Source organism: Salvelinus sp. IW2-2015, linkage group LG1 (genome assembly GCF_002910315.2).
Source record: "Salvelinus sp. IW2-2015 linkage group LG1, ASM291031v2, whole genome shotgun sequence".
Classification (NCBI taxonomy): Eukaryota; Metazoa; Chordata; class Actinopteri; order Salmoniformes; family Salmonidae; genus Salvelinus; species Salvelinus sp. IW2-2015.
The window spans coordinates 22,948,605-22,965,900 of NC_036838.1; the positions used below are offsets into that span (position 1 = coordinate 22,948,605).

The 17,296-nt window shown below is 42.6% G+C and overlaps 1 pseudogene; it reads right to left on the reverse strand.

Annotated features, from left to right (window-relative positions):
- LOC111962754 (retinol dehydrogenase 12-like) overlaps window positions 1–7,432 on the reverse strand; it is a 34,683-nt pseudogene extending 27,251 nt beyond the window's left edge.
- Between the last annotated feature and the right edge of the window lie 9,864 nt (window positions 7,433–17,296).

Consider the following 17,296-nt stretch of genomic DNA (forward strand, 5'->3'; position numbering starts at 1 on the left):
ATTAACTCTCCTCATGCCCAGTCTTCAGTCTTATGGCGTGTAGACACCCTTGATTCAAACCCAGTTGATCACACTAGTGTGACGGCTGTTGATGTCCACCCCCGGTTCCCTGCATCTTAGCCTGGAATCCAGAGTGAATATCGCTCCTTTTCATTACTGTTCTGCTTCAGGTGAATATTGAACATTTAGTGATATTCAGTGTGGTTTCAGGCAATAACTGACTCTGGACCCAATGCCCACCTGAAGCCCTGGCATTGTCGACCAGGATGTGGAGAGAGCTCCTTCACTATTGTCTTTTGCTTCAAGTGGAACAGTAATAAATTGTGAACGATATTCAGTGTGGATTCCAGCCTAAGTGTGTATTCCAGGCTAATCTGGATCTGATGCCCACCTGAAGCCCCGGCGTTGTTGACCAGTATGTGGAGCTCCTTCTCCTCTCGCAGGACGCCCTCTGCGAACGCCCTCACCGACGCCAGGGACGAGGTGTCCACCAGACGCAGGTGCACGTCGGCATTCCCACTCCGCTTACGGATCTCATGCAGGGCGACGCTACCGCGAGCCTCGCTCCGGCACGCCATGATAACACGAGCCCCGCGCCGGGCAAAGTCAAGGGCAATGAACTTCCCTATCCCTGAGAGTGTGATAGGTGAGGTGGTGGGAGTGGGGTGTAAGAGGAAAGGAGTTAGGGAGAAAATGAGATAGAGAAAGAAGACGTAGAATGAGAGAGGGAAAGAGTGGAAGTGGTAGAAAAAGAGAACGAGAAACAGAAAGATGGGTGAAAGGGAATGAGAAAACCTCCCTCCCTCTCTACTCCCCTATCCTGTTAACAGGGTTAACGTAAACTCACCCCATTCCGTACAAATGTGCGCAACCATGACATTCAAACGAGGCTGCAAAGAAAACTAATGGGACTGTAGCGACTGTGTTGACTTCAAAATCTGGGGTGTGAACTACGTTTCTATTCAAGCATTGATCGACATGGTAATGGCTCTATAGTATTGGAGAAAAGTTGAAAAAACTGACCCTCCGTTACATTGTGATGTGTCATGCCGTAACGTACCGCACGCATAAATCAACTATTTCTGTCTTACAATCTCTCTCCACCTGGTGTAGCACTTCTCTCATCGTTTAAAAACAAGAAATGGACCGTGACGGGGGTAAGGGGGGGATACCTAGTAATCTTTTGCGTCATCACTGCAAGCGATCATGACTCTGAAAGCCGCTGTTTACTTCTGAAGATCACTTTAGCACCGCCCTAAAAACCCGATTTCAAATTCGACACAAACCTTCAAATAGGTATGTAATGACACATTATATAAACGCTTTATAGTGTTTTATTTACATTTTAGAGGTGATAAGGTGATAAGTTGGACAGATCGAGTGAAAAAAAGCCGTTTTACCACACAACATCTCTCCTTCTCACTGCCACGCATTAGTACCGCTTCCCCACCCGCCATTTTTAAAAAGACCCGACGGAGCTCACTGCCTACTTGAATCATGCAGAAACGGGCAGCGTGGAGGTCTCGGCATGAATTCTGTTGGAAAGGGGAGAAATTGTGCTTTACAATGGTATTGACATCCAGTTGATCTGGAAGTATTACGTTTTTTGGGCGCTAAAATAAGGTCAATTTTACGGACCAAGGCGATGTACAAAAGTGAGTGAGTTTACGTTAGTGATAAAGACACTAAGCAGGACAAAACAAAGTTCAAAAGCATTTGCTCAGACTGCAATCAAACAGGGAACTGCTTGTGTGTATGCCACAGGAGGCTGTTGAGGGAAGAACAGCTTATAATAATGTCCGAAACGGAGCTAATGGTATGGCATCAAACACCTGGAAACCATGTGTTTGATTATTTGATACCATTCCACTGATTCCGCTTCAGTCATTAACACGAGCCCGTTTCCCCCAATTAGGTGCCACCAACCTCCTGTGGTGTACGCGTGCCTGCCTGCTTGTCTGACTGACATTTCTGTATGTGTGCAAAAGCTGTAAAAGACAGGAGTTTTGTAACAGGTGTGACTGATTGACTTGTTAACTCTCCAAGCGATCTCATCGGTTAATTGTATGTTTGCTGAATTGTATTTAAGCAAAGATGATCTATTATATTGACAAGATAGTCAATTTAATGGGAATACAAGTCCTCAAAGATAGAAGGCAMGCGGGAGGAGGCGAGATCAGGTGGGACCATTCTAGCCAATGACAGGGCAGATACGTGTGTGAACAGGCCATAGAGATAGATAGAGGTCTCATCTTTGTATGTCTGTCATTATAGTGTCTGTGATGGCATTGGCAGCGCCATTTTAAAGTAGTACATTTTCCTCTTCTTTATTGTCTGATTGCTCCCAACTCGTAGGCTCCCCACCCAGTTGACTACTTTTAAAATAGTGGAAGCCCTCAATGGCAATATCCATGTTAAAATGGGCTATATCCATGATGAGTCATACATTTATCTTTATGGCAACAGGCACAACTCCTTTATTGTCCGATATATAAGTTGCCGTAATTCCGAGTGCGTCCACTTATATCAGTGGATTCTTAACAACCTAACCATTACGAAATGTCTATTTGATCAAATAAGCCTCACGTAACAAATGAGCAATTACATTTTTTTTGGACKAAATTCGACACAGGGATTTTGGGCCCCATGAAAAGATATCACATTGGGCACCTCCACCACAGGCCACACCAACCCTGAGCAATTGCTGTAACCACACACTTCCAGAACCCAATCGACCCATTCAAAGCTTTAAATAACTCTACTTTCGCAGGCTTGATACTCTCTTGTAGTCCAATATTTACTGTACGATATTTACTGACAGTGAGCTGTGAAAATATAACACTGTGCAGACATGCATGCAACATTCTGCATACAGTGGAATTCACTATTTGATGCAAGCCTGATAACCTCGATAAGAAATGTGCTAAAGGCCATCTTTTACAGTCTAAATGTAATTTTAATGGTAACATTCTTGAATGGAAAATTCTCTTAACATTAATGAAAAACTTAAAATAAATAACTTAAATATACATCAACCTCTTCAATTAAAATAAATTAACATTATCATCTATAGAATGATATAACCCGTCTGGATTACTGCAACTCGCTGTTGGCTGGGCRRCCTGCCTGTGCCATTAAACCCCTACAACTCATCCAGAACGCCGCAGCCCGTCTGGTGTTCAACTTTCCCAAGTTCTCTCACGTCACCCCGCTCCTCCGCTCTCTCCACTGGCTTCCAGTTGAAGCTCGCATCCGCTACAAGACCATGGTGCTTGCCTACGGAGCTGTGAGGGGAACGGCACCTCCGTACCTTCAGGCTCTGATCAGGCCCTACACCCAAACAAGGGCACTGCGTTCATCCACCTCTGGCCTGCTCGCCTCCCTACCTCTGAGGAAGTACAGTTCCCGCTCAGCCCAGTCAAAACTGTTCGCTGCTCTGGCACCCCAATGGTGGAACAAACTCCCTCACGACGCCAGGTCAGCGGAGTCAATCACCACCTTCCGGAGACACCTGAAACCCCACCTCTTTAAGGAATACCTAGGATAGGATAAAGTAATCCTTCTAACACCCCCCCCCCCCCTTAAAAGAGTTAGATGCACTATTGTAAAGTGGTTGTTCCACTGGATATCATAAGGTGAATGCACCAATTTGTAAGTCGCTCTGGATAAGAGCGTCTGCTAAATGACTTAAATGTTAAATGTAAATAACAATCAAAATAATAAAATCAGCAGCAGATTTTTGAACTAAGCATACATACCAACTAGAAAATAAAATTGGAAATGAAAAATGGAAAACAAAATGGAAATGAAAAGGCCTGATGGTGGCGCTAGAAGAAAGGTCAAGTGGTCACCAAATCAATAGGTATCTTCCACTTGGGGTCTTGATTGTGCACAACAAATTGTATGGCAATCCAGCTATTACTTTGAGATAGATCTTGTTCTCAGTCTTGTTCTCAGCCTGTGGGCATCATGTGTGTAGTGATCCAATATCCATATCCATGCCATGTAACAGTTATCACTGGCCCTTGCTCAGCCTTACTCACCCAGAGCCCAGCGCCGAGCCTTCTTGCTAGCAAAGTCACTGATCATTTGAAGTCCAGCTTTCTAGCTAACTGACTTTCAATGGACAGCATMGCAAGACTGCAAAGCCTGTCCTGGGACATAGTGGACCTCAAATAGTTTTTTTTGTCGGTTTTAGCTTACTGAAAGCTCTGCGGCCACCACAACAGTCACAGGCAGTGTGCAAAATATACGTAAAGCAATGCACACTTCTCCAAAAATGCTTTGCAGCTGCATCTTACAAATTGCATTCAGGAGACCAAGAGGGGACAAGTTAGGGGGGAAAGTGGCAGCATATACAGTGTTCAGGTGTCTTACTTCATTTTGAAACTCAGGTGTAAGATCTCTGGAATACTTCATGATCAGTGGTTGGCACACAGAAGGGACTTTATCCTCACTAATCTGCCCAACTTTCAGAACAGAAGACAATTATTCTACAATTTTTGCAGTGGTGTGGAACCTAGTGTCCAAGTCACTTATTATGTTGTCCATAGCAGTAAAAAAACACTGTGTTCTGAAACACATTTGCTGCACTGTCCTGAGCTGTCTGTCTCCTCTTGAGAGGTCTCATCATGGAATCTCTTCCTTTTCCTCTGGCGGCTGTGTTCCTTGCTAAATTGAGGTGCAACAATCATTTGCATAGCAATCAATGTTGCCTCAGACAAGAGAGACTCCCTTCCATCTCTGAGACCCTGCATCTCTTCCTTTAAGGCTCTGATATTGGCTGCCTCTGTGTCAAGTGAGATTTTTCCTGACTGGAGAATCACATTCCTGTCCTTAATGCATTTCAGTACCTGCAATTATGCCAACTGACATGTCATTCCACACAATGCTGCTCACCTCCTTCTTCTGTTGGGAGAAGTTTTATTAGTACATTGTAAATAAATTATTATATTAATGATGATAGGTTAATKATTTWATATTGAAAAATGTTTACCTAGTGTTCTAATATTTATTTAGGACCACTGTCACTCAGTCCCTTAGACTCATCCTAACTCCCACCCCCCCCAAACAGCGCCTCACTTCGTGGGCTTATTTTTCATGGACAGATTTTGGACGGAGTAAAACCTCTCGCTTCGCCTCTTCCTCTCCGATTTAAGCCTTGTTCCTTTCTGTTTTAGATGCGACTGTCTACAGGAGGGCATGCAGTCCAGAGGTATGGTTGTTTCCACGAGCATGGGGGAAGTGGAGTATTGMGAGTTTCCAAGATGGACCTACCTCCTGGGCTGCACCACCTCCTGTGCCTTTTTGTTACTTTGATTGTTTGTCATTTGAAATTGCATGGTTTGTAAATATTCCTGGCCCAGTGAGAAAGGCCACTGCTGAAAAGGTGAACTTGTAAACCATGCCCTATTATTTATTAAATGCTGAAACTAGTCCTTCTGTTTGTTCTTTACTTCACTATGCCTGCTCATCCCAGTTACAAATAACCTGTCACGTTTTCACCTCGTGGCAGTTTCCTTCACATGAAATTTGGCACTTCAAAAAATACAAGTTAAKTAGCTTTCATTTGATTTTCAACTCTGATATGAATAATGTAAGTTAAGCAGGTTCCTGGAATAAAATATACATAGAAATAAACACTTACAAATACAATTTAAATAAGGGGCAATGTTCAAATGAGGATGTGTTCGCATCATCACAAAACACAAAAAGATCCCACCTTGTCTAGAAATATTTTGTTTTGTCAACATTTGGAAAAGTTTACCTTCAAATTTTATGTTTCTATCAGACCTATTGTGACTTTTTTTATCAGTGTACTTTACTTGCATAAAGGTTGGATGGAAACCTGGTTAATAACCAAAGTAAAGTACATGTTGGATAAAAAATGTAATGACAGGCCTGATGGAAACAGCAAATGTGTCGGTAAACTTGGTAATCGTTCCAAATGTCGACAAAAGAAAATATGCTCGACAAGGTGGGATCTTTTTGTGGCTATAGCTAAGTTTCCATCCAATTGGTGACAGATTTCCATGTTGAATATTCTAAAATCCGCATAAAAACAATATGCACATTTTCCCACTAGAGACTTGTTTCCATCAAATTAATTCGTTGCAGACGAAAGCCTGTGCGTGATGACGTAAGGAACATAAAAATACTAATTCCCATGAACCGAATAAAAAAGACAAGTTAAATCGGTTCTATTGATGGTTTTCTCACAAAAAAAGTGCCATTATAGCAAGGAGCTTGATGCTTTTTTCCAATAAATATCAAGGGTATTTTTCTGGTGACATGTTAATCGATGCTTGGCTGCCATTTGACAAATAAAAAATAATCTCCCTCTTTTATCCATAATAATCTCATAATGTAGGCTGTATGTGCGCTCAAGCCAACAGTGCGCATATCTGCGCTGTGCTGGCCAGAGCGCGCGTGTCAATACCAGAGTGGGCACATTAGCTATATAATGCAAAACTGTCAGTAGAGTTGAAAATGAATGGAAACCCTCTCTCACGGACAAAAACGTGTGGACATACAGGAGAACTCTCACTTTCTTCACATCTTCAATGCGGGATTCCAAAAGCATGCCATTAACTAAACTCCGAAGTCTATTTGAGACACTTTGAGTGCGGGCTGGAGGTTGAAAAGTTAAAGTGAGGGAAATGCGTCATGTCAAGAGTTATTTCCCCGCTGGACAAACACTGGTTGAATCATAGTTGTTTCCACATCCTTTCGATGAAATTGAACCAAAGTGAATATAGATGCTGAATTCACGTCTGTGCCCAGTGAGTTACCAATTATGATTTAAATAGTCTTTAGATTTTGTTGTATTACCATTTGGTTAAGAGRTAAGAATTTTTGTCTGTGCGCTTGGTGGATAAATATAATTATTGAATCAAATTGACTGGATAAGCCTGTCCAAGCAAAACAAGTCAATAGTCCATGCCAAGTGGCACCATACAAAACAGTTACCTGTGTTAGCTCCAGTCACTATGGCTGTCTTGCCCTTCAGTTGCACCAGACAGGCGCGCGGATCCCACGACCCTCGCCGCTGTGATCGCAAGACAAGTCCCAAAATCACCGTCGATACAGCCCACAACGGGTGAGAGAAAACATCAGTCCAAACCAAATACATTTAAAAATCCACCGAGGCCCAAATGCAGAACGAAAATGTATCTGGATACAACTTCGCAATTGTCAGTCAGGTTGAAGCAGATTTCTTGATATTGTCAGTTAGGTTGAAGCAGATTTACGACCCACCTCCTTTCTGAGGGCTATTTGCCAGTATCTACATAAAACGATTCAAGTCAACACCCGAAGTTTTRKCCAAAGTCGATGTTGCCACTGAGTGTACACAACATTGGGAAAACCTGCTCTTTAAATSAAATKAAATCAAATAAAAAGTTATTGGTCACATACACATGGTGAGCAGATGTTACTGCCAGTGTAGCAAAATGCTTGTGCTTCTGTCATGCCCTGGCCTTAGTTATCTTTGTTTTCTTTATTATTTTAGTTAGGTCAGGGTGTGACATGGGGGAGGCAGGTGTTTTGTTATTGTCTAGGGMTTTTTGTATGTCTATYGGTGTTTACTAGTKTAGGTGTGATGTATGTCTATGGTTGCCTAGATTGGTTCTCAATTAGAGGCAGCTGTCTATCGTTGTCTCTGATTGGGAACCATATTTAGGCAGCCATATTCATTGGGTAGTTCATGGTTATTGTCTATGTGTAAGTTGCTGTGTCTGCACTTGTTTATATTATAGCGTCACGTTCTTTTGTTGTTTTGTAAGTCTGTTTGAGTTTCTTCGTTTTCGTTAAATAAATAGAGAAGAATGCATTCACTTCACGCTGCGCCTTGGTCCTCCTCTCTTCCACATTACGACGAATGTGACAGCTTCTAGTTCCAACAATGCAGCAATAGTAATCTAACAATTCCACAAAACTACCTAATACACACAAATCTAGGTAAGGGATGGAATAAGAATATATACATATAAATACATGGATGAGCAATGACTGGCGGCATAGACAAGATGCAATAGATGGTATAAAAATACAGTATATACATATGGGATGAGTAATGCAAGATATGTAAACATTATTAAAGTGCCATTATTCAAGTGACTAGTGATCCATTTATTAAAGTGGCCAATGATTTCAAGTCTGTATGTAGGCAGCAGCCTCTCTGTATTAGTGATTGCTGTTTAACTTCTTTGGGATAGGGGGCGGTATTTTGACGTCCGGATGAAAAGCGTGCCCAAAGTAAACTGCCTGCTACTCAGGCCCAGAAGCTAGGATATGCATGTAATTGGTAGATCTGGATAGGAAACACTATAAAGTTTCTAAAACTGTTAAAATAATGTCTGTAAGTATAACAGAACTGAAATGGCAGGCGAAACCCCGAGGACAATCCATCCCGCCCCCAAAAAATTTATCCTACCACTGATTTCAATGGCTGGCWCTTTTATAATAGGGCGAAATCGTGCCCGATTGCAGTTCCTAGGGCTTCCACTAGATGTCAACAGTCCTTAGAAAGAGTTTCAGGCTGGTTTTTGGAAAAATGAGCCAGAAATTGTAGTTTTTCTAGGTGGCTCCCATTTTGGCTGTTTCCAAACGCGTGAATGAGAGCCCGTTCTTTGGTATTTTTCTCCGGTAAAGACAATAACGATTCTCCGTCTTAAATTTTATCGTTTATTTAGTGCTAGCGTCCCACTAATCCGCAAGAAGTTAACAGTCTGATGGCCTTGTGATAGAAGCTATTTTTCAGTCTCTCGGTCCTAGCTTTGATGCACCTGTACTGACCTTGCCTTCTGGATGGTAGTGGGGTGAACATGCAGTGGCTCTGGTGGTTGTTGTCCTTGAMGATCWTTTTGGCCTTCTTGTGACATCGGGTGCTGTAGGTGTTCTGGAGGGCAGGTTATTCAGCCCAACAGGATGCTCTCAATTATGCATCTGTAAAAGTTTGTGAGGGTTTTAGGTGACAAGCCACATTTCTTAAGCCTCCTGAGGTTGAAGAGGCGCTGTTGCGCCTTTTCACCACACTTTCTGTGTGGGTGGACCATTTCAGTTTGTCCGTGATGTGTACGCCGAGGAAGTTAAAACTTTCCACCTTCTCCACTGCTGTCCCATCGATGTGGATAGTCCACGATCATCTCCTTTGCTTTGTTGACGTTGAGTGAGTGTTTTTTTTCCTGACACCACACTCTGAGTGCCCTCACCTCCTCCCTATAGGCTAGCTCGTCGTTGTTGGTGAGCAAGCCTACAAATGTTGTGTCGTCTGCAAACTTGATGATTGAGTTGGAGGTGTGCATGGCCACGCAGTCATGGGTGAACAGGGAATACAGGAGGGGGCTGAGCACGCACCCTTGTGGGGCCCCAGTATTGAGGATCAGCGAAGTGGAGATGTTGTTTCCTACCTTCACTACCGGTGGGCYCCCTGTCAGGAAGTCCAGGARCCAATTGCACAGGGCGGGGTTGAGACCCAGGGCCTCAAGCTTAATGATGAGCTTGGAGGGTACTTTGGTGATGAATGCTGAGCTGGAGTCAATGAACAACATTCTAACATAGGTATTCCTCTTGTCCAGATGGGATAGGTCAGTGTGCAGTGTGATGGCAATTGCATCGTCTGTGGACCTATGGGGGCAGTATGTAAATTGAAGTGGGTCTATGGTGACAGGTAAGGTGATATGATCCTTGACTCTCAAAGCACTTCATGATGACAGAAGTGAGTGCTACGGGGCGATAGTKATTTAGTTCAGTTACCTTTGCCTTCTTGGGTACAGGAACAATGGTGGCCATCTTGAAGTATGTGGGGACAGCAGACTGGGATAGGGAGAGATTGAATATGTCCGTAAACACACCAGCCAGCTGGTCTGCGCATGCCCTGAGGACACGGCTAGGGATGCCGTCTGGGCCGGCAGCCTTGCGAGGTTTTACACGTTTAAATGTCTTACTCATGTTGGCCACGGAGAAGGAGAGCCCACAGTCCTTGGCAGTGGGCCACGTCGGTGGCACTGTTTGTCTGGAAGCAAGACGTCGGTGTCTGTGACGTGGCTGGTTTTCTTTTTGTAGTCTGTGATTGTCTGTAGTCCCCTGCCACATACGTCTCGTGTCTGAGCCGTTGAATTGTGACTCCACTTTGTTCCTATACTGACATTTCGCTTGTTTGATTGCCTTGCGGAGGGAATAACTACACTATTTGTATTCCAGGTCACCTTTCCATGGTTAAATGCGGTGGTTCGTTCTTTCAGTTTTGCGTGAATGCCGCCATCTATCCACAGTTTCTGGTTGGGGTAGGTTTTAATAGTCACAGTGGGTACAACATCTCCTATGCTCTTCCTTAAAACTCACTCACCGAATCAGCGTATAAATCGATATTATTCGTTGAGGCTACCTCCGGGTAGTCCACGTGATCAAAACAATCAGACCAGCGTTGAATAGTCCTTGTCACGGGTACATCCTGTTTGAGTTTCTGCCTATAGGAAGGGAGGAGCAAAATTGAGTCGTGGTCAGATTTGCCGAAAGGAGGGCGGGGGAGGGCCTGGTATGCATCCCGGAAGTTAGAGTAGCAGTGATCCAATGTTTTGCCAGTGCGGGTACTACAATCAATATGCTGATAGAATTTAGGTAGCCTTGTTCTCAAATTTGCTTTGTTAAAATCCCCAGCTACAATAAATGCAGCCTCAGGATATATGGTTTCCAGTTTGCATAGAGTCCAGTGAAGTTCCTTGAGGGCCGTCGTGGTATCGGCTTGATGGGGGGGGGTAGGGGGATATACACGACTGTGACAATAACCGACGAGAATTCTCTTGGGAGATAATACGGTCGGCATTTGATTGTGAGGAATTCAAGGTCAGGTGAACAAAAGGACTTGAGTTCCTGTGGTTGTTACAATTACACCATGAGTTAATCATGAAACATACATTCCCGCCCTCCTTCTTCCCGGGAGGAGATGTTTATTTCTGTCAGCACGACGCACAAAGAATCCCAGTGGATGTACCGACTCTGACAGCATATCCCGAGAGAGCCATGTTTCCATGAAACAGAGTATGTTACAATCCCTGATGTCTCTCTGGAAAGCAACCCTTGTCCTAATTTCGTCTGCCTTGTTATCTAGAGACTGGACATTAGCGAGTAATATACTTGGAAGCGGTGGGTGGTGAGTGCGCCTCTGAAGTCTGACCAGAAGGCCGCTCCGTCTTCSTCTTCAGCGGTGACGTTGTTTTGGGTCAGCCTCTGGAATCAGTTAAATGCCTTGGATGGTTCGGACAAAGGATCCACTTCGGGAAATTCGTATTCCTGGTTGTAGTGCTGGTAAGTTGACGTTGCTCTGACGTTGCTCTGTAGTGCTGGTAAGTTGACGTTGCTCTGAACCAATAGTTCTTCCCGGCTGTATGTAATAACATTTAAGATTTTCTGGGCTAACAATGTAAGAAATATTACATAAAAAAACAAAATACTGCAAAGTTTCTTAAGGACTAGAAGCGAGGCGACCCTCTCTGTCGGCCCCATCTTGCAAATATACATAGACTGACCAGGTAAATCCAGGTGAAAGCTATGATCTCTTATTGATGTCACTTGTTAAATCCCCTTCAATCATTGTAGAAGAAGGGGATGAGACAGGTTAAAGAAGGATTTTTAAGCCTTGAGACAATTGAGACATGGATTGTGTATGTGTGCCATTCAAAGGGTGAAGTAGCAAGACAATAGATTTAAGAGTCTTTGAACGGGGAATGGTAGTAGGTGCCAGGTGTACCAGTTTGAGTGTGTCTTGAACTGCAAAGCTGCTGGGTTTTTCATGCTCAACAGTTTCCCGTGTGTGTCAAGAATGGTCCACAACACAAAGGACATCCAGCCAATTTMACACAACTGTGGGAAGCTTTGGAGTCAGCATTGGCCAGCATCCCTGTGGAATGCTTTCGACACCTTGTAGAGTCCATGCACCGACTAATTGAGGCTGCTATGAGGGAAAAGGGGGTGCAACTCAATATTAGGAAGGTGTTCCTAATGTTTTGTGCCTTCAGAAAGTATTCACATCACTTGACTTTTTGGGGGGGATTAAAATATATTTAATTGTCATTGTTTTGGTCAACAATCTACACTAAATACTCTGTAATGTGAAAGTGGAAGATGTTTTCAAAAATGTGTCAGAAATACAAATAAAATACTAATTTAAATCTTGATTAGATAAGTATTCGACCTCCTGAGTTAACACATGTCAGAATAATCTTTGGCAGTGAATCTTTTTCGCTAAATCTGTCGTGGAAATTACCACCAGGCACTCAAAGTCAAACTTGAATTAATAATTATTTTCTAAAAACATGTTTTCATTTTGTCATTATGGTTTATTGTGTGTAGATGGGTTAGAAATAAAATATATTTCATCCATTTTGAATTCAGGCTGTAACACAACAAAATGTGGAATAAGTCAAGGGGTATGAATACTTTTTGAGGGCACTGTAGGTACAGGTAAGCCTTTTCAGAATTGATATTTTTACAAGAATCGACTGATGGTGTTTTTGCTAGCAAATTTCGCAACCAGTTATAAAAATTCAACTCCGCCTCGATATAACACAACGGACCTGAGCGTTCCTCAGTCTGATGCTGAAAAATAAATAAATTAAGTAGTCATCTGTCACATTGAGAACATTTCAGAAAGGAAATGTAATAGACCTTTTACATTTCTTTGGATTAACCTATAACTACTTTTAGGAATTATATTTTCTGATGATTATTCCCAAATGAGATACCTTTTCTAATGCCAGAGGTCATCATAAAGCAGGTCTAAGTAACTGGTATCTGAGCCCTTGAGCCATAAAATCGTCCATGGGTGTCCTTAAGCGATTAAGATGTTCCAGTTGTATAGTCTATTCAACCCCAAGGTCTCAGCCTTAATTTAATGCTTTGCCACAAGGCAATGAAGGATGAAACATCGACCAGATAAGTCAAATGTATTGCAATACTGTAACGGTAGTTAGAGTGCAGAATTAAATTGAAGCTTTAGCGCCATCTGCAGATATGGCTGAGGTGAAGGATTAAATTGAGGCTCCATCTGACAGATATGGCTGAGGTGAAGGATTAAATTGAAGTCTCAGCAGGAAGAAACTCCAAATGACAGATATGGCTCTTTTTAGCAGGAGTGAAGGACCTTTTGGTGAAACGCCATAATGATGATGCACTGTTCTGATGATCTAATATAAGTAGAATACAAATGGGTATGCATGTGCCGGCAATGTGTGATTAAATGTGTGATCGAATGTGTGATTGACTGAGTGCATATGATTTAAGGTGAAGGCAACAGTGCGTGTTGCGATAGCTGKATGCTGCAGTCTACTGTGATAGATAGTGGCATATGTTGAGCCATTGAGTGAGTATGTGACTCATATTATCACACCCTGATCTGTTTCACGTGTTCCTGTGATTGTCTCCACCCCCTCCAGGTGTTGCTTATTTTCTCCAGTGTATTTATCCCTGTGTTTCCTGGCTCTATATGCCAGTTCGTCTTGTATGTTAGTCAAGTCAACCAGCATGTTTTTAACCGTTCTCCTTTTGCGATTCTCTTTTTGATCGTCTTCCCGGTTTTGACCGCCGCCTGCCTGCCTTGACACTGCCTGCCCTTCGTACCTTTTGGACTCTGAACTGGTTTTGACCCTTTTGCCTTTCCACGACCATTCTCTTGCCTTACCCTATTGGATTAATAAATATTGTAAGACTCCAACCATCTGCCTCCTGTGTCTGCYTCTGGGTCTCGCRTTGTGTCATGATACATATAGTTTAAGTAAGAGCAGCGCTGGGCCATGCGAAAGATGTGCTGCTGTCTATACAGTCCTGTAGGTTTTRGTTCCAACCCTAATCTAGCGCACCTGATTCTAATAATTACCTGGTTGATAAYCTGAATCAGATAGTTACAACTTGGGTTCGAGCAAAAAGGTAGCTATCCAGGAACAAGGTTGGAGAGCACTGWACTAGATATTTTTAATTGCTGCTGATCATTTTGTTGTCAATAGTTAGCTAGTAGTGAGGAAAAGATAAAGCAGGGGTTCCTAAACCTTTTTGTCCTGTAACCCCATTTTGATATAAAAAAACATTTGTGACCCCACTATGTCAAGTTATTTAATCAACTGCCAATGTTTACTTGTTTTATTTGTGGTCTATTAGTCTATTACYAATCAGTCTGACAGTAGATTTGACAGTATTTCAGTCTGAAGGAAGTAAATCCAATTTTGGAATGCTTGTGCTTCTAGTTCCGACAGTGCAGCAATATCTAACAAGTAATCTAACAATTCCCCAACGACTACCTAATACACACACATCTAAAGGGGTGAATGAGAATATGTACATATAAATATATGGATGTGCGATGGCTGAGCGGCATAGGCAAGATGGAGTAGATGGTATAAAATACAGTATATACATATGAGTAATGTAAGATATGTAAACATTATTAAAGTGGCATTGTTTAAAGTGACTAGTGATCCATTTTTTAAAGTGGCCAGTGATTGGGTCTCAATGAAGGCAGCAGCCTCTCTGAGTTAGTGATTGCTGTTTAGCAGTGTGATGGCCTTGAGATAGAAGCTGTTTTTCAGTCTCTCGGTCCCAGCTTTGATGCACCTGTACTGACCTTGCCTTCTGGATGGTAGCGGTGTGAACAGGTAGTGGCTCGGGTGGTTGTTGTCCTTGATCTTTTTGGCCTTGTGACATCGGGTGCTGTAGATGTCATGGAGGACAGGTCGTTTGCCCCCAGTGATGCGTTGTGCAGACCGCACCATAGTGGAAAACAAATCTAATTTTGTTCATACCCGGCAGCACACACCGCCTCATAGAATATTCATGAGGCTTAGGGGCTGTGTTTACAGCCTAGGTTGGCAGCACAAAGAAAGGATTAGACTATTTCTCAGAAGTACTGAGTTAGGTAGGATGATTTAGAAATGTGGAGCTAATGTTGTAAAGCGTGATTGACCACACACTCCAGCATAGTAGGTGGCAGCATGCACCTTTAACGTTTGTTTACGGACCACCATTATATCATAGAAGAAGAATATGATGATGAAGAAGAATTAGACAGTGTGAGTGTGACAGGAAGATAAAAATACTCATGTTAGCTAAGATGCATCATTTATTATGAAGTTAGCATGCCAATATAACAAACTCAACAACAACTGAACAAAGTTGGGTTGCACTAGCTGGCTACTGACTAGCTAGCAGGCTGGCATACTAGCCCTAACTGGGTTAATGGGACCCTGTATCACTTGATGTGTCTCTAGTATGATTATACTGCATGTACGCATAGTTTTATCGAGGCTTATTGCAAAAATGCAGTAAGCTAGATTGGAAAAAAGGAAGGAGGTACTTAGGCCTAGTAGTACAGAATATTGCATTTTTAGGACTGATTAAGATTGAGAATGTTGTATTTTTAGGACTGATGAACATGTAGCATAGTGAAAACTAACAAAATGTTTATTTTCTCTTCCAGGACTGATGGAATGTCCACTACCAAGTATTCTAATGAGTTTAACAATGATTCTATATCTCTCCCTTTGAAATGCTTCCTTAGGCCTGCTGTCTTGGGAGAGCAGTTAGTGAAATTCTGCACGTGTAAAGGTACCCGAATCTGGCCATTAAGCGAGCTCCCAAATTAAGAATGGCCTGGCCATGTTTGTTTCTGCCCCTACTTTTTACCCCCACACACCTACAGTTGAAGTCGGAAGTTTACATACACTTAGGTTGGAGTCATTAAAACTTGTTTTTCAACCACTCCACAAATGTCTTGTTAACAAACTATACTATGGTTTTTGGCAAGTCGGTTAGGACATCTACTTTGTGCATGACACAAGTAATTTTCCCAACAATTATTTACAGACAGATTATTCACTTATAGTTCACTGTATCACAATTCCAGTGGGTCAGAAGTTTTAGATACACTAAGTTAACTGTGCCTTTAAACAGCTTGGAAAATGGCTTTAGAAGCTTCTGATAGGCTAATTTGACATAATTTGAGTCAATTGGAGCGTGTAACGGTGGATGTATTTCAAGGCCTACCTTCAAAACTCAGTGCCTCTGCTTGACATCATGGAAAATCAAAAGAAATCAGCCAAGACCTCAGAAAAAAAATTGTAGACCTCCACAAGTCTGGTTCAAACACCTGAAGGTACCACGTTCATCTGTACAAAACAATAGTACGCAAGTATAAACACCATGGGACCACGCAGCCATCATACCGCTCAAGGAAGGAGACACATTCTGTCTACCAGAGATGAACGTACTTTAGTGGCGAAAAGTGCAAATCAATCCCAGAACAACAGCAAATGGAACTTTGTGAAGATGCTGGAGGAAACAGGTACAAAAAGTATCTCATATCCACAGTAAAAACAAGTCCTATATCGACATAACCTGAAAGGCCGCTCAGCAAGGAAGAAGCCACTGCTCCAAAACCGCCATAAAAAAGCCAGAATACGGTTTGCAACTGCACGTGGGGACAAGGATTGTATATTTTTGGAGAAATATCCTCTGGTCTGATGAAACAAAAATATAACTGTTGGCCATAATGACCATCGTTATGTTTGGAGGAAAAAGGGGGTGGCTTGCAAGCCGAAGAACACCATTCCAACCGTGAAGCATCAAATCAAATCTATTTATATAGCCCTTCGTACATCAGCTGATATCTCAAAGTGCTGTACAGAAACCCAGCCTAAAACCCCAAACAGCAAGCAATGCAGGTGTAGAAGCACGGTGTTTAGGAAAAACTCCCATGAAAGGCCAAAACCTAGGAAGAAACCCTAGAGAGGATCCATGCTATGAGGGGTGGCCAGTCCTCTTCTGGCTGTTGCCGGGTGGAGATTATAACAGAACATGGCCAAGATCTTTCAAAATGTTCATAAATGACCAGCGAATGGTCAAATAATAATAATCACAGTATGTTGTGTCGCTGGACGGGCGTGTCAGCAATGGCTCAGCCACAGACTATTTACAGGAGTTAGTAAATAGTCAAGCTTAAGTGCGCTTTTCAATAGTCCACTTGACAAGATGGCATATTAAGAAGCACCCGACCTCAATCATTTCGTTATGGACCTTACTTTGTGGCAGGGGAGGGCATTGGAACGGGTCTTACTCAAACGGGTAGCCACAAAGTTGGAAGCACAGAATCTCTAGGATCATTGTCCGATCATTAAGGGTAGTCATGGGAGTGTGGCCAGCATTCATATTGTGGGGGTGCTTGCTGCAGGAGGTGATGGAGTGTTACTGTCACAAAAATAATTGCATCATTAGGAAAATTATGTTGGAATATATTGGAAGCAGCATTTCT